Below are 24661 nucleotides of genomic sequence, written 5' to 3'. Positions count from 1 at the left end.
ACATTTTTTCTAGAAATAGTGAAGTAATATAGCTGAGGTATGTTTAAAGCAAATTGCAATATGCCTGTTAAAATGCATATAGTGTACACACTAAAGAAACGACGACAAGCGCTACATTCCACATTTATTGTGTCAAATGCTCAGTCAGTTGTTAGTATAAATAATAATGTACTCAAATTTCCCATTTTTATGGTACCATTACTATGGCAGAAATGGTGCAGAGTGGTAGATATAGCGCTGTTGTAATTAAGCGTATTTATGTCTCCAAAAAGGAAAACAGAATCGCTAAGACAAAAAAAATGGCATTTCAGAACGAGACTGACCATCGGGTAAAACGGTTTATTGCATGGAATGGGGCCATCCATAACTGACGTCACGCGATTTAGGCCGATTTTTTACGCGCCCCCCGTCACACATTTTTTAAAGAAATTCCTTCCCCTCGTCACAAATGTGTGACCCCCTCCCCCTAGGTGCGTGACGTCATTTATGGACGGTCCCAATGGCGTTGTTTTTGACGTCATATGCAGTGTAGTAATGATTACACAGTCGAAGTTTTTAAAGACAAAGGGGAGAGAATGCTCCAATTGAACCTGGGGCTCTCGGTGGCAAAGTGGCCAAAGGCACTCGCCTTTACAGATCACTCACATCTCACCTCTTTTCGCGTGGATTAGTGTCTTGGATCGACCACGTGGTATGTGAGAAAGCTTGTCAGGAGCTTTTCGCGTGTTCGTGGTTTTTCCTCCGCAAATTATAATGGACGCAATGTATGGCTTGTCGTGTGCTGAAAAATGGCGTTAAATCTCACAAAACCCCAAACCGACCGAACATTGCACTTGCATTTGGAAGCAGATACCACTATTACTACTTTGACTGCTACCGATACTGCTACAGTAGTAGCAGTTCCAGTTGTTATTTTATTTTGTTTTTGACCAGGAGGTCAAAGGAGTTGAACATGTTGCCAAAATCTCTCTCTCTCTCTCTCTCTCGTAAGTGAATACAGGCGTCTCATTTTTCAAGTTGATATAACGGTTTATTCATGTCTCTCGAGTAATATATCCGATTGTCTTTGTTGCACAATGCAACCTCGTTGCCTTTGCCGCATAATGCAACTCCTGATTTCATGACTTCCTGTTGAGACTCCCGACTCAAATATTAATCTTATTTTTGTATCCTTTTTGTTTTTGCATTCCTCTGTTTGTTAATCATATTTATTGTAAAATTATATTACAGACTTTGCTTTCCAAATGAAGAGGTATCTGTTTGTTTTACGTATTATTGGAAGATTGATTTCAATATTTTTAAACCTTAATGAGCGCTCTTGTAGCCCTACAAGACATACAAATGTTGGACAATGTGCTTGATCTATATAATACTACTGCATTATCCCCTAGTTCTGTATTTTCTACACGATTTCATGGCAAGCCGTCGTGACTCATTTGGTTATGCGGTTGTGCTCGTGACCAAAATTGTCCGAACTCCATTCACAGATCGGCTATAGTGATGTATCCTTGGGCAAGGCGAATTTTGCCAAGAAAGCCTCGACTTCGGGAATCAGTTTTTGCAGTTTGGCCAAATAATCCTTTTAGTTTTTAATGGATGAACCTTGCGCTTTATTGTTAACACCTGTATTAGTATTAGTAATAGTGTTGGTAGTAGCAGTTGTAGTGGTCGTGTTGTTGCTGCTACTGCATTTGTTTTTGTGTTTTTTTTTCTCCCTCCATTATAGCAGCTGTTCGACTCATCGGCCTATATACAGACAACTCTTGCAAAGTAATGTCGTTTTCCAAGAGTTAATTCCCTTAAATTATTACGCAGAAGAACAAAACCCACCATACTTAAATTATTAACTCGCGCGTTTATGATGGTCCCATGAATTATATCGTGCTTCACTAATATGATGGAAGTCTCACGGCTTTTTTTTTTAAAGATGAATTAACATAATGAATCATTTAGTTAATGAGCGAAATATTTTATTTTTAAAAGGGGTTGAAAGGAGCACTGTTCTATACATATCATGAATCTGAGTTTGCATTGTTTTTGTTCGTGTGTTTCAAAATGTCGAAAACATTCGATGTTATAGATGTCTCTGCTTAGAAATTACATAGCGATTTCCTCGTCTAAAACTAGCGATTGACTACTTATAATATGGCCACGTCAAGTCTCAAAGTGTTAGTCCGAAACGAACGGCAGACTTCATGAGAGTGTATATTAGTGTATGCCGTTTATTCTTGTGATAATAAAAAATTATTTACTGCTATCGCGAATGGGTGAAAGAGTTTATATTGATAGTAATACGCAGTCTCCTAGGGGTTAAGTAGTTTTGATTGGTTGTCTTAGAACAATATATAAAGCAGATTATTTGTTGTAAGGGTCCTTTCAAACTATGATGGAGTGAAAGTACTTGTTTTTCATTCGTCAAGAACAATGTAATGAAAAACTTATTTTCTCAAGGAATACTCATCTCACATACGTCCTTGTACAATATTACATCCATTGTCTGTCAACTCACCCGTACAGACAGGGTGGAATCTGAGATCAATAGTTGCACACAAAGCATAGGTCATGGAGTTCCATCACATTTAGATTGGTTTGGAAATACCGTGATTTTGTTTTAAGGTGCACATATGTCAAGTTTGATAAAAAAAATTCTTCATCTCTAAAATAAAAATGCTAAATACATTACAATCTAATGATAATTGTTTCTGCAAAGGACCCTGATCAATTTAAACTCATTAGTTGTGATAACTAAAGAGAATTGTGTTTCAAATCATGGCTACAGTGGCCCAGTTTTATTGTGTAAAATGTTTTCAGTCTAAGATATAGTCATAGTGTCACTTTTTTATAGCAATAGGCGAGGAGGTAGTGGAATCAGGGCCAATACTCTCATCACATTTATGTTTTAAAAGTAGGTCATAGTGATCAGTATTTGTGTCAGATACGTTCCTATTACCATTCCAACATAATTTTGATATTAGTAGTTGTATACGTTTGAAAAGGAAAAGTTCAGCTTTGACTGGAAGTATGGACTCAAGTATTTAGCGATTTTGAATCGACATTCCGAAAATAGGCTATATTGACCCAATTTTGGTTTGAAAAATGACCATCATAAGTTGCACTCTTAGTAAAACTTTAATTGAAGTAGGTTAGGTCTTAGCAATATCGCTTGGATACAATACAGAGGTACTTGTTAATAAATTCTGCAAAAGAGAATACAGTGACACAATTTTTATGCGCATTATATGTTCACTCCAGTATGTATTCAGTGCAAGTTTTAAAATTGATGTTTTAATACATACGAGTTACAGCCCATATAGGAAGGATGGCCACTTATTTATAGCAAATTTCAATATACACTGAAAATAAGGTCTCAACAACCTAGCTCTGCCAAGCATTACGTATTCATCCTAAAGTTTCAGTGTAGGCTTGGTGGCAATAGATGGAAAGGTAATGGAAACGGAGCCCAGACTCAATTTAAAAATAATTTAAAAATTCTCAATAAATCCTGTTACGTAGGTCACTGGCAATTTTGGTGCACAGCACATGCTCATCTCAAGTTCACAGATAGTGTAAGTGTTATGTTAACAAGTGAAGTTAATATAGGAGTTATTGCATACACAAGGATGACAGACGAACAGAAGGACAAAGTAAATTCCATACACCTTCCACGTACTGACATGACGGTATAAAAAGGAAATACCTTTAAAAGGCCACAATTTTTTAATAATGGTCAATATTTAAGAATTTATTATTTTTCAAAAACTGAAGTGATACGTATATGGGGTTATGAAACATACTTATAAAAAACGCAGTTCACAGAGGTCCAAGTGGGCATGAGACTCAGAGATGGTTCACTTGACTTACATTCGACGAAAATCCAAATATAACAACAAACGCGCAGGGTAAACAAGGTTTAAAAGGCATTTCTACCCTGGTTACATTAAGCTCTGCAAATAGTTTATCGGTCTACATGTTGTCCAAAAATGTAAAAATCAAATGTATAGACTTTTAATTAATTTGCCAAGTATTTTTAAACACGTCAAAATGTATTTTCCACCTGGTTGATGTAACAAGACTCCCTGGAAGCGACTGAAATGAATGTCCAGGAATCCAAGATAAAATCGGAGCAATATTAAGAATTTTTAGACGGCCGCCATCCATGTCGAATATAAGATTGGAATATTTTTTATTTAAAACCAACTATATTTCTTAAGAAATATATTGCGAAGACCGTATGTTAATATGACCACATGTCAAGGAAAAGTAGTGATAACATGAGTTTCCAGACGGCCATCATGGCGACCATACTGAACGTAAGATCGGAAACATTCTCGTTTAGAACAAATACGATATTTTAAGAAGTCTTTTGGTGCAAACCTATGTCAATATGATCCATATACGGGGAGCAGCGATAACAAGATTTTGAAGTTGTCCTATCGGATGTCACATCGGCATCATTCTCCTTCAATATCAACTTGACACCAAAGAATGTCTTCTAGTGAAAACCATAGGTCTGTATAACTTCCTGTTGAGGTCAAAATGGTGGTTATGGAGGATATTTGAGAGGTCAGATCGGCACAGTTTTCATTTAGGACCAACGAAAATAACACGACGTCTTCTCTTGAAAATCAGATTACAATGTGAACATCCGCTTGGGAGGAGTAGCGAAAACAAGAGTTTCAAGATGGCTCACATTTCGACCATATTGGATAAAAATGACAAATTTTCGGTGAAGTGTATATTTCCGTTGATGGTGTATAACTATCTTTCATTTTATTTTGTCAACTGTTTAAGTTTTCGTTTGGAAGAAATCTTATAGTAAATGATGTCACACTATAGATTAAAACACCTGACAGAGACTTGGAAGTTTTAGCAGCTTTAGCATCTACACAATTTTCATACCTCTTTTCTGGTTGTTTCTTTTCTAACTCTTCACAACGCCGTCCCTTTGTATCTTCGATTTTTAGTTGCCTTGTTAAATTTTTGTGTGTACTCTTTCGATTCTGGATCACAATTCGTTTTCTAACTATTCTTGTATATTTGATCGCTATTTAAGTAACTGAAAACAAATGCAGGCAGTGATGAAGATTTTAAAACGAAAGAACTTGAAATTCTTGCAAACGAAGATGATTATTTAGTCGATACGAACTCCCGAAACAGAACTGTTTATCTGCCTGGTAGTTTTGCAAAGCGAAATATTACGTGTTAACAGCAACAAAAACAGGCTATAATTAAAATCGAAATTTAATTAAAGACATTAATGGCAAATTCAGTTTATAAAGTGACAGCTGGCTTTGGAAGCAAATGTGCAAGAGGGTCTTATATAGATAGTAAGAGTGAAATATGAATCAAATCTAGTAGAAGATACAATCATGTAGTTTATGTAAAGATCTCCCATGACGGTGGTACAAAACATTTAGCAGCTAGTACAATAGATAGAAATCTAAGAGAATCTGCTTTGGCAGCAAATAAAAAGGTAAGGATGTAGCAAACCAGAATATACTTCCGCTGTAACAGATGACTTTTCAATAGGTTAAAAAGGCTTCGAGACACAGAAGAAAAACAGAGCTTGGTACAACACAAGCTAAATATCCGATTTAACCATAAGTTACAATCAGACAATCAACACAAGCACATGAAGAAAAAGTTGCAAATAGTAATAGACACAAATTAGCCGTTTGATGCAAAGTGTATTAGACACAAATTAGCAGTTTGATGCAAATAGTAATAGACACAAATTATCCGTTTGATGCAAATAACAATAGACACAAATTAGCCGTTTGATGCAAACAATAATAGACACAAATTAGCCGTTTGATGCAAATAGTAATAAACACAACTGAGCAGTTTGATGCAGGTAGTAACAGACACGATTGAGCCGTTTGATGCACATAGTAATAGACACAAATTAGCCGTTTGATGCAAATAGTAATAGACACAAATTAGCCGTTTGATGCAAATAGTAATAAACACAACTGAGCCGTTTGATGCAAAATAGTAATAGACACAGAAGCGCCGTTTAATGCAAATAATGTTAGACACAAATGATTCGTTTATTGAACATATAAGACAAGCTGAAGCTATAATTTACGATTATTACGAAAAAAACATTCAAGGCGGAGAACGTCCACGTTCAGAGAAAAGAGTATTCACTACGCAAGAGAAAAGGAATACGTTACCTAGGAGCTGTAGAAGTTGTCAAATATAAAACGGAGTTCATGAAACTTGATGCTGGAATGGTCGGAAAATATACTGAAGAAGTAACAAGTGACAACATCAAGGAAATATACACAACAAAGGCTGCGTTGAAAGAACAATGGGAAACGGTTGAAAATATAAAAAGCTCAAGTAGATGGGCATTTAACTCGTATGGAGGGCAATTTTAGAGAAAGTATTGGCAGAATCAATTCAAAAGTGAGGGGAAAATGTTATTGTGTGAGAATGTGAGACTGGTATCCAAAGCTGTAGCGACATCTATCACTATATTGTCAATTGGTTTATCTGTAGTAAATATTATAAGGAGTGTTGTATTCTCCACTTATTCCACCTCACCATCTCCACATACTCCAGCTTACCATCTCCTCTAATTCCACCCACTCCAACCTCTCCAAATCCAGGCGAATGCTTTTCAGACAGAATCAACTAAGTTTTAAAAATTAGTCGATTATTTACTTGAATTAGGCACAAAGCAACCGAAGTAATAATTGATACTGTCAATGACGTAATAAACTGATTTCATGGGTGCTGAAAAAATGTTTCTCTTCTAGCTGAACATGCTATTTTACTTGATGAAGCAGTAGTGGGTTTGTTACTGCACTGTTGATCAAATGTTTAAATAATTGAACTAGCGGTAGTAAGGCTGGTAATCTATTTAAAAGAGTAAACGATAACAGCTCACAGAGCCTTAGAATATGAATATATTATTTTTTTTCTTGGCTTGGTTGTTGAGTGATCAGACATTGTCATTTCAACGTCTGAGAGTCTAATAGAATCGACTGAAATAAAAAATACAAACCGCAGAGCCCGTGCGAATCGCAACTTTTCTCGAAGAGACGCGCCTTGTGAGTGAGTGATATCGTCGTAATATTGACATCGTGGTCTTTCTTCTCACATCGTGGTCTTTCTTCTCCACATAATTATTACGCACTTTGTCTTCTCTTTTGTCTTCTACAATTTGTTGTTGTGCTGGCACTGACTGTTACCATGATTCTGAATACCGTATGTTTTGCTACGTTGAACGGGGTCATTAGATTTCTGTCAATTATTTTTGAATTTGAACGATGCTACTGTTCCAACGATTATTTATATGTTATTCGGTATCAGAAATATACCGTCACAACCTATAGCACAGGCCAATTTCACCTTATTATCTCTTATCTTTTGTTGGAAACGTGTGATATTTTAATCTTGATCTTTATTAACTATTGAACAGTGTCTAATACAAGCCGTGCTACTTGGTTCGTTCTGAATTTGTGTATCTAAACACAGATTGTCATGGTTTCATAATTATTCATGGTACCAACTTTTGTCGATCTCTTGGTTGCTCCGAATCTAGATAAAAATAATTTTAACAAATATAAAATGAACCATGTATGATACAGAAAGGATGCAAAATAATCCGCCATCACCTTACTGATCTTTTTTTCTTGTGATCACAGAATCTCATGTATTTGTTAATTTAACATGATTTCTGTTTTAAAATGTTATCTCTTTCACTTGTTTATTTTATTCTGACCCTTTTATTTGAAAACAACATTTATTAAACGATTATGAAGTATTTCATGTCATGAGTGACTTTTTTTCTCTCAGCAAATTGCATTAAATGCAATCATTTATTGTTGTAATGTAAATATGTGTTATTTCAATAAAGATTGTGCTTTTCATGTTGGAATTGCAAAACCACTCGCATTGCTCAACGCATTTATTCTTATATTCTAAATCGTCAAATTTAGACTCAGTTGCATTGATACAAGGTGTGCTTGAGCAAGCAAGATTCCTTTCTGCTGACAGTATCAATTGAAGAACACGTGCTTCTTGCAAAAAGCTGTTGCAGCAAATTTTTATGTAATGACGTGTGCAAACCCAGAGAACAGACAGTAAAAAGGGTTTGAACCCCGACGTCAGACGGAAACTGAAAAAGTGTATAGTCAGCAATTATACGATGAGCAGCGCCAATAGTAGCCTAATATCCGTGTATGGTATAAGCGATATGCGGCTCTGCCTAAGTAGGTCGTTGCGTCAGACTCCTGAGGTAAGAAACTATCTGTATTTGTAGGAGTTTCTTTAATGTAGCAATCAAGGGATTTTAATGTTCTAAGACGTTATGGAGATGTGTTTTGGTAGCAATATAGGGATTTTAATGTTTTAAGGCGGTAGGGAAATGTGTTTTGGTAGCAATATAGGGATTTTAATGTTTTAAGGCGGTAGAGAAATGTGTTTTGGTAGCAATATAGGGATTTTAATGTTTTAAGGTCTCACTGGACAGTTTATCTGGTGAATTTTCATCCGACAATGACCAATTACAGAAAAATGAGAATAATTTTACACTGAAGATACAAAAAAAAAAACTAATGATTTTTGTAGAAAGCATACATTTGAGATTTTGACTGCAGTAATCAGGTTAATTCCTGATGCAACTGGTGGTTTCTATACTGAACCAACACTGCCACCAACCCCTAAATTTTACATTCATTTTTGACAAGAAATAGCTATTTTGAATATTTTTCTGTGACAAGGCAGCTAGAAGAATCAGTATGTGCCTTATGCATGAATAAAGTTCACTAGTACTCTAACAAATTAGCATACTTTTCATCACCCCTCAACCATCTAGATTTTTTAAATATTTACCTCTGTAGCAGACACACATAAATACGTAAGCCAAGTCGGTATCTCATTTGCAGCCCAAGTTACGCATTTGATCTTCAATGCTCATCTAACTGTGACAATTATTTTGTAGATAAGTATTTTACTTAAATCTAAACCACATTATAGATTTAGCTTATGTGTAAATTTTATAAATGCTAGGCTTGTGATAATTAGGTTCATGCCTTCTATCTTAAAAATTAGGGGGGTGTCAAAATACGAAACTATCCAGTGAGACCTTAAGACGTTAGGGAGATGTTTTTGGTAGCAATATAGGAATTTTAATGTTTTGGTAACAATTCAATCTTATATCGACACGTTTAAAACATTTTTGTATTCGTTCAATATTCTTTTATTATTCTTTATTTTCATGTATTGAAAAGTTAAATTATATTAAGAATTTATATTTATCTGTAATCGTAGAATTAACTATTGTAAAGACGAGTTCACTAGCAACTTCATGATCAGAATAATATTTTATCATTTTAGGTCAAAATTTAGTAAAATACTTATCTACAAAATAATTGTTGCATTAGTCTGAAATATTGAATTTTGAAGCATTCTGGCTATCGTTAATTTACTCAATATTTCATTATTTATAGTATATTATATAAAACACACAGAAATTCCAGAATTGTATGAAGTTGGTAAACTTGAAGCATTATTGCAATTTTATATGCATTTCTTATATCTAAATTGTAAGGTTTATGTAGATGTATTTCTATATCTAGAATGTAATTCATTATATCAATAATTTCAATAAAGTTAGTCCCGTCAAACTCATGAGATTTATCTTTATTACGATTGATTCCAGACCTATATCTGCCTTCCCCAATAAGGTAGATACGATCTACACTGTTAGAGGTGACACCTACAGAAAGTATCAGTTCTTTCCCACTCTGAGTCAAAACAGTTTATAACCAGACTTCATGGGGCGAAAGACATTTCATTGAAAGTGATGGGAATTATCTCATATCATTTACAGTGTTACAGTTTACACTTATGTATATGCATACGTTAACTGTTGGTTACACCCACGGCCGAAGGATAGAGAGAAAAGACAGTAAAGTATTTAAGAACGGATATTATTGAAAATTAAAGAAATAATAACGAAATTATTTACGAACGTTAGATTTAATGTTTTTGTTGTTGCTGTTGTTTTCATATTGATCTTCCATTATATTTGGTGATATAAATGTGGACCTACTTACTGTATGTAAGATATTACAAAATGTAAAATTCAGTAATATTAAATAATCTAACAAATATCATTCAACAGCCGACCAGAAGTACATAAAGAAGACCATCTCTCTTAAACCTGATATTTAGTTTCAAATTCGAAAAATATTAGAAAAAGCGGTGTTTTTAGAAATATCAGACTATTATGACATCGTTAAAGTGGATTTTCAGATTAAACAAACTTATTTTTGTAAGACATGGTTACATTCTGGTGCATCGAAATTACTGGACAAGCTTTAACTTACATGCTAATTAAAATCATTACTGTGCGTCCACGTGATCAATCTTGGTACGACGTCATATTAAGAAAATTCAGTAAATAAAGAGACAGGGATAAAAGTCACGTTAGAGACAGGAATAACAGTCACGTTACGGACAAACATTCACTATAAATTATATATTTATAAGAAACTTTAAAAAAGTTAATAAACAACGAAAACATTTGTGGACAAGATTCAAACTTTAAACTTTACTTTCTAAAATTCGAAACAATACAGGAAGATTTCAGTTCGGTTCCTCTTCTGATTGTGAAACAAAGAAAATGATTGAAACAAACTAGTTTTTGTTTAAAGAATATCGAAAAAGCAATGACTGAATGACCATTTTGCTACAGACTTTGTCAATGATAATAGGGAATTTTAAAACCTCCAAAATTGTATCGTAATGACAAAACTTTTGACCATGTACAAATTGGAGAACAAGATATCTATGATGTCACCATGTCACTGTCGCTTGACAAGGAGGCAGATATAGATTTTAACAGAGACTGCTCAAGCGAGTCTAAAATTATATTATCAAACCCCTCGTACTTCTCCTTAATAGATCTTTAAATCATAGAAAGTTTCTTATTCTATGGAAAATAGCCGATACCAATTTTTTTGGAATAAACATTTGCCATAGAATTATCCCCAAACATCTTATCTGCGGGTGAAGGATTTTTGAAAGAAATGTACTTATGCTTTTATTTACAAAATTTTGAACGAAAATAAACCTTATTTAGAAGTTACAGTCAGGGTTTCAACCGAACAATTAAAACGTATACCAAATGATTGACATTCGTTATCATATTACACATGTGGTAAAAACGCAAACTTAATCTGTATTAGATTGCGACATATCTCAAACATTTGATCGCGTTTTGCGCAAAGGATTGTTGCACATACGTTGAGAATATGAGGTCAGAGGAAACATACTAAACTCCTATCATGATAATTTATCAGCATGAAGGCAATGGGTTCTTTTAAATTTATGATGCAGCGTGTATGAAATGCATTCGAGGAGGAGTCATACAAGGATCCGTACTTGGTCCATTATTTTTCTTATCTATATTAATGATACTGCAGAAGGTTTGTCTAGTATAAGAAGATTACTGGAGGACGACATTTCTGTGTCTTACATTTCGACATATAATAATATCACTGAATACCAAATGAACCAAGATCTAGTGAGATTACAGAAATGGATAAACCAATGGTTGGTGTCTTCAAATTCATTTTTTTCGCACAAAAAAAAGAAAAAAGAATCCGTATTATTCCAAATGTTCCACGTACTCAAATATCTCATCCTAAGCTACAGATAATGTACCCATTGTTTTTGTAGGTAACCAAAAAACTTTTAAAAAACTCTGATGATGGAAGCTGGCGAAACCAACTTGAAGTTCTTATTTTGAAAAACATAAATAACGATTGGAATAATGAGACTTCCCAAGTTTAAAATTAATATTCACTAAACCAAATATAAAGCAAGGTTTAGATTATGCCGATGGCGTATGGGATGGGTGGAACACGGCCAAATCTAGTCGATCTGAAAATTTACAAGAGGAAACAACATAAATTGTAACATGATGGTGTGTGTACTTGTGTAGCGGATCTCCCACCCACCTCACAGCGTAACTATCATATTCCGCGTCTTATATTGTAGGACTGTGAATCCAATTGATATAATGATATTAGTCTTTGAACCTCCTCCTCCTAATACATATACCCATTTACCTATAGTTTTAAATTCATTTGTAATGTTCTGCGTTGAAAGTGCTGTAGCCAAAATGTTCTCGGCAGATTTTGAGTTTCCCAGCTCTTATTTTTCAAATTTAGTCAAATCAAGAGTTGTTTATATTCAGAAAAATAGCAAATATGTCTTATTTGATTCTATTTCGGTTAAAAGGCGTGCAGTTTGCATGCCTTCCCGTTCAGTGTTTACGTTAGTTACTTTGCACGTGACTATATTTATATAGTTTAGCATAAAGTAGTTCTCCGTACAGTTTATACCGAACTAAACTCAACTGGTTTTGTATCACATGATTATGTTCTGACCAATGGAAATCTTCCCTTCGTTTATTAATTGATGCAACTGCAAATATTTAAGTTATCAAGGTTTCTAAGGTAGATATTGTAAAAACTGTAGAGCATTTTGGGGCCTCTTTATTGAATCGATATGATGCTTTGAAGCTTACGTGTTGTTGGTCCATCGGTTTCGGAGAGTTGTATGACAATGTTCATCTTAGAGAACACGCTTACCTATCACGACTCCCCAGCCCACGAACCTCTGACGCAGCTTCCGCGCAAGAGAAGCGAAGCTTCCACGCAGACACACGCCTGTAAAAAAATTCTCCAGCGGAGAAAAGTTATGGAAGCTAGAATGGGTTCTCAATTGGGGAGTCGAGATAAGTAACTGTTGTCTTAAACGCCCATTATGATACTACTATATATATGGCAATAATTATACGGTACAGAAGACAAAATACTGTCTGATTTAATCGGGTTTAATCCAGTTTACTTCTTGCTGAATGCTAGAGCACTCACATATATCTAGCCAGCAAATTTACAAGAGTGCGAGCACTGTCATATGCACAGCCGTAATAGGAAATATCTCAAACGTTTGAATTATCAGTGCATCATTTTGGATTTGCCTCCATGTGCATGGGAACGAATCGACGCCAAATAGATCGTCCTATTTTTAATTTTCAGATGCTCTAGAAATGTCATTCTTTATCTACTGTCAGTTATTTAAAAAGCATTTCCAAACTTTTAAATGGACCTTCCTATATGTTTCTAGTGGGAAAAGGCAGTTGAAAGATCATAATATTGACTCCCTGGGAATCACGGACCCAGGACCTCAATATAAATGAGAATATTTACCACCCAATAAATCCAAACTACAGAATAAAGGACCACATGCAATTAATTCTAGTTCTGATCACATTCGTGTTATTTTCTGTGTATCATGGGCTAATTAACCTCAACCAGAGGACTATGACTCAAAACCTAAGTGATAACAAGATATGATACGAGCTATGCGATAAGTTAACAAGTGTTCCAAATGTAAGTTCGTCAAGAAATTATATGCAAATTGTAATGACGATGGTTTTCCTCCCATAACGTCGACGAAAGTAGCTATTCACTTCGACCAAATGCTGTCTGTATTCTTTAATTTAGACTGCTTGGAGAAACCCTGCCATTCTAATGTTTCCTTGTATTGTGTAATTCTAGCTGACATTGGGGTGTTCCTGTATTGGCCATAGATAGAAAGATAAGTGACATAATTGCCTCAGATACTTTTATAGTATGATAGACGGGTCGTATTTCAGAACGGGTCATGGGGTAATCTGAGGCAATTTTGTCATTCGGTATGATTTTTTGAAGTTTATTTACATGATGGAGCAGTTATTTAAGTCACGCCACTCATTACGTTTCAGAAAGATGCATTTTACAAAGAGAAAACAGACTGCCTCCAAACATTCAGATTCATCTTATATTCTAGAAGGATATAAAATGCAGACGAAAGATGGGATTCGGAGTGGACTACCCTTGGCTGGCGAATAAATTATGAAAGAGACGGTGGTTTGATGAAAACGGAAAACTTTCTTTCCTATCAAGTCTACACGTTCTAAGAATGCGATTTGATTTTTTTCTTCATCTCTTTTCTTTTGTTATGTATAGCATAACACTGATCATTGTGAAGTAAAGACATACCTAATAGAATATGCACATACACGAGACGTAGGCCCCTTCAGAGGTTGACAGAGGCCCAGACTACTTTGACAGTTTGAGGCCCAATGATCATAATTATATTGAAATTTGGAAATGAATCGAATGCCAAAACCAGCCCGTAAAATTTATTACATAAAGATTTGAAAGACAACTAAGTACGCAAAGATGGTATTTAAGAGTTATAAAAATAACTGGTAAGAAAACGAGGCCACTTAGGGGTTGCGGTACGGCCAAAACTCCCATCTCCTCCTCCTCTGATTTGGCCTGACGAGAGGTGTCACACACACACACACACACACACACACACATCAATTTCCTTTGCAATGTTGGAGTCTCATAATTAATAATTGCTCGATATTTCAGTGAATCGGAAAAAAAAGTTTGCTGGTATTATAAATACTCGGGAGGACAGCAGAGGGTTCTAAAAGATAACTCCACTAGTTATTACTGATAGTGAGTTATTTCTACTGATGGAGAACACATAAAAGAACCCCATTATATATCGTCAATTAACAAGTCAAGCCACCATGATCTAACTTTCCATAAATATTATTAAGTACCTTACCATTTGACCATTGACCGTTTTTCTAAATTATTTGTATTGCAAGATGGTACATATTACAATTCATCTAATTTGCCCTATACAGAGGTTCTAATCGTAATCTTATGAAATTTCAATTTTCTTTTTACTCTTTACTTTACAAAACTTCATTCAAAATAATAATAAATATTATTTACCTGGTAATGGAGAATATTCTTTCTTTCATATGGGGAACATTAGGTTCTTGTTTAATCCAATCATGGGGATGTATTTTTTGTGTGCTTGTTTCTCTATTGCACAAATTTTAAAATGTGCCGAACGAAACGCAGGCTTGATGTAATAAGCGATAGCATCATATGATTTCATCATTATGTTTGTGGTCATGATATGCTTTTTTTCTTGATAATTTTGAATCCATATTGAATGCTGAAACTGTTTGAATTGAGTGTGTTTAGTTGGTTTTTGCAAATGGCCTTATATTTTTTTTTTTTTTGTATAGGTTTATGCATATAACCCTACACAAACTCTCTTGTAAATTTTCCCAGTGCTTATATATGACTGAAATAACATATGCTTAAACAAAATATTGGGGAAAAAAAAACTTGACACGTAAGCTACCATCCTAAGTTTTGTTCAAGTTTTAAATTCTTTCCAGTTATGTAGCTCCTCATAACAACGCATACTCAACCATTAACTCATTAGATGACTTTGTTATTTTGCTCAACATCAACTCTGTTTTTATATTAATACGCACAAATATTATTTATTATTTGTTCCAGATCTTGACGTGATAACTTTACATATCTCGTTTTATCAAAATATCGATACAATTAAAACTTTCGTGTTGGGAACAAGTTAGGTCACGCTCCAATAAATAATACATTTAAAATACTCTTGTAGTCTAAAATGCTATGTTTCATCACAAATACAACAATTGGGGTGAAAATAAGTGGTCACTCACAGATAGAGAATGGACGATGGAGGCAATGCAATTTTTTTCTCTCAGCCAGACGAGCCTATTCTCAGATTCCCGGGGCTCAAGAACTCCATTTACCTACAATCGTTGCTCCTGGAGCTCACGAATTCCGCTTACCTACATCCATTGCTCCTTGCACACTGTCGGGCTTGTGAATAATTCGTGAAGCAATTCGATGGATTTGATTAGATTCTTCTCAAATTGCTCTGAGACGTATAATTGCTTCCCTAACTGCTTGGTGACGCTATAATAGGGTTAGATAAAAGATTAGCCAATCAAAATGTACTGCTAAGATGTTTTTATCTAGTACTGTTTTGTCTACAGTTCTTTGTTGCTCCACAGACAATACTATTCCGGTGTTTCAATTCCGAATAAATTTCAAAGAAATGTCTTTGTCCAAAAATTCTGTATGAGCACTCAAATATTTCCAGGAAAACAAATTAATCTTTTAGAATCCAAATAATTTTAATAGAAATTAAAATGTATATCCAAACTAGTCACAACAAAACGAACACTTTGACATCAAATGTTTAAACGTCCAACTGACTAAATTCTCTATAGACATCGGTATAAAACCTGAATGCTGCGCAAAACAGATGCCCGATGAGGGTCAACCCTCCAGTAAAACCAGAATTTCTAGAACATCGTAGAAGCTATTTACATCCAAAGTCAATTAGTTCCAGTCAGCCTCGATTTCACTATTATCAATTCCATATTGCGAATGAATAATAAAAAAGAAATTGTTTACTTGATTCTCGATCAAGGTCAGGAACTAGGTCAGCATAAGGATACAAAGTTCTTTTTTTAGGTGTTTTCGACAGAACAGTCAGATCAAACTAATTTCTGGAAAATATCAAATTCCAGTAAACAAAATTACATTACTTTAACATGCAATACAAACTTCTTTTTTAAACTTAAAGACAATTAAATTAAGTCAAGTATAAATTAAATTAAATATACCTAACACAATACATCTTTTTTGCTCCATGGACATCCTATCCGTCTTTAGTGAGATGGATTTTATAGTATCTGCATAAGATACTTTTTATAGGGTCGAAACAAAATAGATTTGTGCAAATTTACATTATTAATTTAAGGAGCTTAAGTTAAGAGAGATACTTCGTGGAGCAATGTTTGAAGAAAAAATTTCGTAAATTTTGCTTGAATTTGTTTTGTTTTTCTGTCTGATGTAAAATGTCGAAAAATCGTGAAATAAAGATTTTATTACGTACCTATCGATTTTCTACCCAAGAATGAGCCAGAATTTTAGGAAGACTATAGTGGAGTTTTCTGATCCATTATTACCATACTCTCAAAGGAGGCTGGAACTCCTTTTCTTAGTTACAACTGAACGAGCGTGAATGACTACCGATTTGACGGAGCTTCACCTGGCATATAAATGGAAATGAGTAGCCTCCTCTATAACAAATCTGTATCATCTTGTTGCAACAAATGTCTAATCCCGCTGCAAATAACTGTCAAACAATGATGTCAATCCTAGAACATTTCCCATCTGAGCCTCTCAGAATAGTTAAAACGCTATCAGCTGCCCTGGATATAAACTTTTATAGTCGTTACAATCATTTAATCTTCCATTTGATAAATGCACAATGGCTGTAAATCATATATATGGTTATCCTGCCCCCTTGCGTCGAAGAACTCCTGTTATTAACAGTGATAGTAGTAAAATTAAGTGACTATTATTACACACCTTTCGTTTATAAAACTGATATTCATGCGGGTAATGGCTTAACATGAAATTTGTTTCAACAAAAGTTGCAATGTTAAACAATTTCTTGTTTTTAAGTTAAGTGTTGGATTTTATTAATTTATATGAAAACGTATAGGTATATAACAAAACTGTCAGTATCATAGTAATTCGATCTTGATTGCCGGATCACGTCTTGTTGTCTGTTTTCATCATTGTAAATTCGGATCGCGGATCGCAATGATCCGGATTTTCTGATGATGACATCTAGACGTGATCTTGTAATCAAGATCGCATTACTGTGGCAATATTATATATGCATTCACTGTAAAAAACAAAGGTAAAAACAAACAACAAATACAAAAGGGCCAACAATCGCCTTGAAAAGATGTTCCAGTTTAGACGTACGTAGGGGTTTCCCCGTCTAAAAATAGAGCATTACCATAAGTAGAATGGTCACATGACGCCTCCATGCGTAGTCTGAGAGGCGAATAGCAGTTATCGGTAGATCTCGAGATGCTTTCACTTTAATTCCTAAGGTAGTAAAAGATAATTTGCTAATGCAGCCGATGGAATGAACTGTTTAAATACACAGTAATATATTCTCCAGTGAGTAAAGCAGTAAAATACATCAAGTAAAAGTAACTCGTGGTCGTAATGGCCGACCGTTGTCGCTAACAGGCCCGGCCCTAGGGCAAAGCGAACGAGGAAACCGCCTTGGGCCCTGCGCTTTCAAGCAATGCATTTATTTATTTTTTTTTTGGCTTGGGGACCCGCGCTCATCGCTTGCTGCCCTGGGCCACGCACATCCTAGGGCCGGACCTGGCTGCTAAACTGGCCATGCCAAAGTCTAGAATTGACTACTATGCATTTATGCAGGCCAACAGGCGGAATCGGGTCACAATTAATACTTCCAGTTCAGTACCCACGAATGTAGTTTCTAGTCTATTTTTAGAACATTTTCACCTCTCTCATTTTGGTGGTGATAGAAGAGTTTTATTTATGCTTTTTTGGTAGGGATTTAAAGGTAATTGTTTATTCTTGAGAATATGAGCTCAGGGTGTTGTTGTCTGTGTGTATTTCGGCGACAGTGCACAGTGAGTAATAAGGCCTTGGTGATGATCCGGAAGTGAAATCTGTGTTCTGTTTACATGCTGCTATGTTGACAGTCCAGCATCTCAAAAAAGAGTAGGTCAACCTTTGACGAGAACTTCACCGTGAAGTCATCTTTGAAGGTATTTTAGATTAACATATGATTTGTATTGATTGTTACACAGTGGAAAGGTCAGTACTGAGAAACAAATGTAGAGAACATATGGTAAAATTAATTGTGTTCTATGCCCAGGCAAGACGTTTTTCTACAAAATTTCCTGCTGGAGTATTCTTAGCACAGTCCTTTAAAGGCATATCCAATTATAGGCGTGAAAGAAGAGCATCATGTTTTATTTCGATTGAATATGTGTTTCATGGAATATTTTACTCTTCTTAAACGAAGGCATTGCCGGCCTAGGTAAGCAGGGATATGAATATTTAGCAATTGGAATAACACTTGGCCATTTCTGTCGAAGCCGAAAATAACCTGGAGTATTGCACGTTTGTCACATTCAAAATTATTTACAGGAAAGATATTAATAAATCTTGCCTATTCTGCCTGCACCCTTAACTTCAGGAAAACATTTTACATCGATTTGATCATTCATAACTTCTAGGACAATCATATCAAATGCATGCTGATAGCTGCCGCTCGGACCGCCTCGGTTATTTGTTAAACAAGGAATGACCGAGAAATTGCGACTGCATCGAAATATGTTTTCATTTCGCAGCTTTTTAGTCAATCAAATCATTGAAATAACCTGTGCGGTCAGAATATATTGGGTTTCATTTTTGTAAAGAAATTTCTGGAGATCAAAATGTATGATTTTTCTGTAAATTACGATGCCGACATACATCCAGGGCACATATTTCTCTCGCAGAAATAGCATAGGGGGTCTGAATGCGGTATGTACGATCACTGCGCCTGGCAGTATCCAAGTTTCTCTCAGATGTAGAAAAAGGAGCAAGCGAGGTTCTGAGTGAATGCAGAAAAGTGGAATTCGTTAGCCCTATATATCTGATGAAGAAGTGTTCCAAACTATCGTGCAGATTCAACTCTGTTACAGTTTTCAGCTGAATGATTTTATAATTTTGAAATTCTAATGTAACAAAAATCTTGATCACCCACTGAAAATTTGCTAAAGTTTTATTAAGACAGCTGTACTGTATTTGTCTTGTCGAAAAGGTTGGGACCGCGGATGACATTTCAGACCAACTTTAAAACAAATGAAAACTGCATCAATGCGCTGAAAATAATTTAATTAACAACAACAACACAAAAGAAGACAACAACAAAGACAAGTCATATATTATGCACGTACTAAAGATGGTTTCATCGCGAACGATACTGGTGTTACATGTAAAAATGTAGTTATGCAAGTAACTTTACTAGCGGACAAAGTGAGTTCGTTTTGAACAGTTCGGTATGGACTCAGCTCGCCTTCTAAACGCCAAGGTCCTCGCACTGTTAAAATTGCCATCAAATTGTCAAGTGCTTTTTCGCAAGGTCGGCTACAACATCGAAGCTGATTTCCGGAGAGTTGACTGTTTCAGTATTTTGTGTTGAATTTATTGTTTAAATTTGTAAAAGTTTTCATTTTTCCTGTTTTATTTGTTTATTTATTTATTTATTTATTTATTTATTTATTTATTATCATTATTATTGTTATTATTGTTATTATTATTATTATTAAAAAATATGTTCTCAAATTACGATCCAGTCGACAGTAAGAGGTGAGTATTTAAAGGAGGTCACCACTGCGAGGGTGGGGAGTGGGATTTTTATTTTTATTTTTAAAAAATCCAATTCTCAGACATAAATATATATATATATATATATATATATATATATATATATATATATATATATATATATATATATATATATATATATATATATATATATATATATATATATATATATATATATATATATATATATATATATTACTCCCTCTGAGCGAGCCCATAGCTCGAGGCGCTCTTTTTGCGGCCTACTTTAGACATGTCTGGCAGGCAACGATCACCTTAATTGGCCATGTTAAGCTAAGGGCGACATTACGTTGATCTACATTTTGCGATCTCTGCGTTGTATTAGACATGACCTTGGTATTAGCCTACACTTCTACATTTAGTTTGATACAGTGTTCCAGGAGAGACCAGTCTGTTTTATTCTACTGACTCATCACAACCACAAATCATCAAGTCCTTCCCGACTGTGTTTGCTTTTTATTCTTTTGTTATAGGTTGCGTAACATATCAGTCGAAGGAGGAATGGCAAGATACAATTGGAGCAAAATGTTTCTCTCTCTCTCTCTCTCTCTCTCTCTCTCTCTCTCTCTCTCTCTCTCTCTCTCTCTCTATATATATATATATATATATATATATATATATATATATATATATATATATATATATATATATATATATATATATATATATATATATATATATGGGATAATTATTCACTTTAATAAGGGCCCATTGATTCACATTCCTTAATGTAACTATGCCAAGTTTCTTTTATTTTTTACTGTGATTACACATTTAGTGCTATTTTAAAATCTCCATATCTATCATTTTTTAAATTCATTTGACTACATCTTATTGATCTGTTAGATTAAATGAAACAAATTGTATTTTTTTTAGGTCTAGCCTGGTATCTGGTGGATGAGTTAGATTAGTTTTGAAACTCTCCCGTAGTCAGGTGGTGATACTAAGGTTTCATTAATACATGTCCAATTTACCCGTCATAAGTTACCAGGATTACTTAATACTACGGAGCTTATATGTAACACATTAAATACATGGCTTAGATCTTCATATGAGAGATAAGCACCCTTGTTCAGCAGCGTAGAGCTACCCCTCACCCGGAGCTGTGTTTTCCTATTACATTGTCACCTTTTGTAACTATTGAGACTGAAACACAAAAATCAGTTTCGCTATAAAGCATGATACTGGTATTATAAAAATGGGAAACTGTATTGCTCTATTATTTGTACCTAACACAATAAACGTAAGACATAGCACTTGCCCTCGGTTTTGTCTTTTTAGTGTTCACATCTATATTCATTAAAAAAAAACATTTGTAATTTGCTTACAAAATCGCTGTGAGTTATCTTGCTTCACTGTCACTGAGCATCATGTTATAAATTATACAGACCTAAGCTACCGCTTACTTTAAATACCATTTATTATTCAACTTTGCTGCGTAAAATTTGAAGTTTTAACTTTTGAATTTTGTAATTAAAAATATTGAAAATATTAAGTTAGCGGTAAAAATGTATTTATCCAAAATGTAAATGATTATTTAAGATTCGAATAAAATTTAATTTATATTTTTTTTTAAAAACAGATTGTCAGTTAGAAATTATATTGTATTATAATATAAATTTTACTGTATTTAAAAATTCCAATAATTATGGAAGATATAGCAAATTTTGTTATGGTATATCAAGAGCATTTGGCCCAAAACTTGCACCCTGTGCAACACCAGCACTACGTACCTTCTGACACCTGTCACACACGTTGCTTGCATTTAAATTAAGATTAAAAACAACTTCGTGTACAAGTTGCAGTAGGTGTGTCATGAAAATATCAAAGTTTGACTAAACTTGGCCATAAATAATTCGGTCTGATAGGGCTCGGATCACAGTCAAATCTTCCAGTTCCGTAACCACGAATACAGTCTACCTTTAGAACATTTTTTTCCTCGCTCATTTTGGTGGTGATACAAGAGATAGATTTAAGCATTCTTAAGACCGATTTAAAGATAATTGTTTATTCCTTCGAATATGAACATTATGATATGATTGTTTGTGCGTATTTCAGCAACTGTGCACAGTGAGTATTGGGGCATTAATTCTGATCCGGAAGTGAAATATGTGCCTCAATGCACATTGCTTTGTTTACAGTCCAGTCTCTCAAAAGAAATGCCGTATAACCTTTGACAGAAAATTGAGCTTTGGTTCATCTTTGAAGATTAGCATATAATTTATTAGGATTTGGACACAGAGAAAGTTCAATACTAAGAAATAAATGTAGAGAAAATAACTGTGATCTGAATCTAAACAGAAAAACAAAACTGGAGTGAGCACAATGTGATGCTTACGCTGGACTATGTCATATACTCTGTGACCTATGTTACTCTGCTTATATCATGTGTTACCACTCCGGTGGCCTAGTGGTTAGAGCGTCCGCCTCGGATACGGGAGATCGTGGGTTAGATCCCTGGCCGAGTCATACCAAAGACTTACAAAAATGGTACTAATAGCTGCCTCGCTTGGCGCTCGGCATTAAGAGGTTAGTGTTAGGACTGGTCGGCCTGGTGTCAGGATAATGTTACTGGGTTGGGCATCATGCTACAGCAAATCATAAGGGATGCGTGGATTTTCGTCTGTGTCCAAATGATGACACACGCAAAGTAATCCAACAAAATTGTTTGGATATATATCCTTTATGACTCTCACAAAACGGCGGAACACGTTATACATATATACATTAAAAATAGCATGGCTTTTAAAGTGTTGGTAGAAATCAATTTGATACACCAGTACTATTGTTATATCAAACTGTTATCCCCCCCCCCACCCATGGCGCAATAAAACGCATATATAAACATTTTTTGCAACTGTGTTCTGTCCATTCTAGGCCTATAGATCGATATTAATTTAACATGTGTCCCCTCCTCTCTCATGCACAAGGGACAAAATACGCAGAAATCTGAAGTGAGAGATAAAAAAAGAATTTGGGCTGGATGAAAACGTTGAAACTGGACTTACACCAAGTAACCAACAAGAATATGATTCGTCCTAACGGTATGCGTGCACTTTCCTTGGGATTTATTTACAATATTTATATAATCAATGATACAAAATTGCAACATCCTGTCGAACAATACGGTACATTTCTTGATGACAAGGCACGCATACTGTAATGTATTTACTGATTTGTTGTCGTTGTTTATTAAACTTATTATAATGATCTAAAAATAGATTATTCTCAATTAAATATGAAAGTCTGTCTTTGTCATCCTAGCAGCCATCATTACATATGAAATACAAGTTTGAAATGGGTTCAGATTTACAGAATCATGCAAAGAGAAAAAGAAAAAATACGAGTACTAAAACTAAAAATGTGTAGACAAAAACCATGCAAAAGTGTAAAGTGGCTCAGCTAGTCATGCTCATTTTAAACTTTTAGGATACTCCTTGCTACACAAACAGGTATCTTCACACCATAGTGTTCATGATCGTCTCATGCCACGGGCAATAATCCGCTACGCTCCTTTAATCACCCGTCGTTTCTGTGCTGAGATTTCCTCTTTCCTCACGAGTCTGCATTAAAAAAACATTGTCTTCGGCAACACGTTTCCTACGCACCAGTTTAATGACTGATAAACTTTTGTGCTTGGAAAGTATACTTTGATCAAATCATTCTAAAAAGCTTGAAAGAACACGTTGGGTCACAAGGGCGAAAAAAATTTACTTGCGCTCTCAAGTTCATTCATATTCGTGAAAAACAACGCAATCTCTGCACAGGCAGCCATGGTTGATGAAGCTGCGTAGCGAATTATCTTCCGTGGCTTGTAACAACGAGTGCTCATCAATGTGTGTGTGTGTGTGTGTGTGTGTGTGTGTGCATGCATGCGTGCTTGGGTATGTGTGTGTATTTTAGAATTTTAACATAGCTTTAATAAATTTAGTCATATCGCTACGATGTTTGTAGTAATTGTGTAACACTAGGGCATCATGCTGCAGACATATGGCATCATGTCCCACCCAATCACATTATCCTGACACGAGGCCGACCAGTCCCAGTACTAACCTCTTAATGCTGAACGATGCAGCTGCTAGTACCATTCTTATTATTCTTTGGTATTACTTGGCCGCGGTTCGAACCTGAGACCTCTCGCATATAACCAGTGTTCGTCCATTCAATCCATGGTGGTCACTGATGTTATAGATTAGTAATCTGAACTTTACGACATCTTTTGACGGTTAATTCAACGCTAAATATGAATCTTTTGGACTCAGTACGTTTGGTGCGGTGAAGTTTTGAAAACTAACAAAATTTAAGTCCTTTTATTCTTGTGGACGTTGATTAACTATTTAAACCTATTTGTAATTAAAATAATGTATTATATATGCTCCTATCAGTAAAATTAATTACATTGTAAAAAAAAGTTTCCGTTGTGATCATTTGAAATCATATGGACAAATACGAATTGTAATGACAAAGATGTACACATAAACCTC

At 34.9% G+C, this 24661-nt stretch overlaps 1 long non-coding RNA gene across 1 annotated transcript in view; it reads right to left on the bottom strand.

Annotated features, from left to right (window-relative positions):
* Nucleotides 1-23228: 23228 nt before the first annotated feature.
* Nucleotides 23229-24661, bottom strand: part of LOC149803185 (uncharacterized) — a 495629-nt gene continuing 494196 nt past the window's right edge. The window contains exon 2 of the long non-coding RNA XR_016420152.1: nt 23229-24377. This is a non-coding gene — a long non-coding RNA (uncharacterized LOC149803185). The remainder of the gene's footprint in view (nt 24378-24661) is intronic.

This window comes from Sinohyriopsis cumingii, chromosome 3 (genome assembly GCF_028554795.1).
Source record: "Sinohyriopsis cumingii isolate HCF-2022 chromosome 3, ASM2855479v2, whole genome shotgun sequence".
In the NCBI taxonomy this organism is placed as follows: domain Eukaryota; kingdom Metazoa; phylum Mollusca; class Bivalvia; order Unionida; family Unionidae; genus Sinohyriopsis; species Sinohyriopsis cumingii.
Note: the sequence above shows the minus strand (reverse complement) of the source record. Positions and strands in the feature narration are given on the sequence as shown.